Here is a 680-nt window from a genome sequence, read left to right as displayed (position 1 = left end):
CGAGACTTTCCGGCTGCGCCACGCATTACAGTCGAGGGGTGTCGTGTCTTTGGCGTGAGAGGCGAGATGTATCCCCAGTTCTTCAGGCTGAGAGAAGTGGGCGTGGCAGACAATGCACTCTAGCGGCTGGTCTTCGACTCGATTCAAAGATGAATCCGGCTCGTTCCCATTAGATCCGGCAGCCTGCTCGACTGTTTGATCGAGTGTTCGCTGCTCATCTTCGTGGGTCTGAAGGTGTCTCTCCAAGTCCTCCGACTCGGAGAACTCTTCGTGGCACTCTACGCACTCAAACAGCTCCTCTACTTTATAGACGGAAAGATATTCGCACTTACTGCTTCCCGAAGCGTAGGCAGGTACTGTCGGCTCCATCTCCGCAGTGCACTCACAGTTTGTACTTCTGCACTGCACCTCCTTGTTGAACGTCACTTCCCTCGGCGTGGGTTTGAAGACGTCGAGGCCCTATGGACGCTGGCACGCCTCGCCTAAGTCGCTTTGTTATCTGAAACATGAGAATGAAAAACGATGTCATTTTTGCCGGTGGTTAATGTGTTTCGAATATTGTTGAAGGTCTTGGATCTATTTCAAGGGTCTGGCGGTGACCTAACGCAACCCTCCCTCCGTCCGTCCGTCCGTCCGTCCGTCCGTCCGTCCGTCCCTCCCTCCCTCCCTCCCTCCCTCCC

The 680-nt window shown here is 54.9% G+C and overlaps 1 protein-coding gene across 1 annotated transcript in view; it reads right to left on the bottom strand.

The window, feature by feature from the left end:
• Positions 1-371: 371 nt before the first annotated feature.
• LOC113204657 (gastrula zinc finger protein XlCGF57.1-like) overlaps positions 372-680 on the bottom strand; it is a 9,838-nt gene continuing 9,529 nt past the window's right edge. The window contains exon 2 of the mRNA XM_026419906.2: positions 372-499. The gene's annotated coding sequence lies outside the window, so the exon portion shown is untranslated. The remainder of the gene's footprint in view (positions 500-680) is intronic.

This window comes from Frankliniella occidentalis, unplaced genomic scaffold, assembly GCF_000697945.3.
Source record: "Frankliniella occidentalis isolate FOCC.00 unplaced genomic scaffold, Focc_3.1 Scaffold3, whole genome shotgun sequence".
Lineage (NCBI taxonomy): Eukaryota > Metazoa > Arthropoda > Insecta > Thysanoptera > Thripidae > Frankliniella > Frankliniella occidentalis.
The sequence above is the reverse complement of the archived record's forward strand: the minus strand, read 5'-3'. Positions and strand labels throughout refer to the sequence as shown.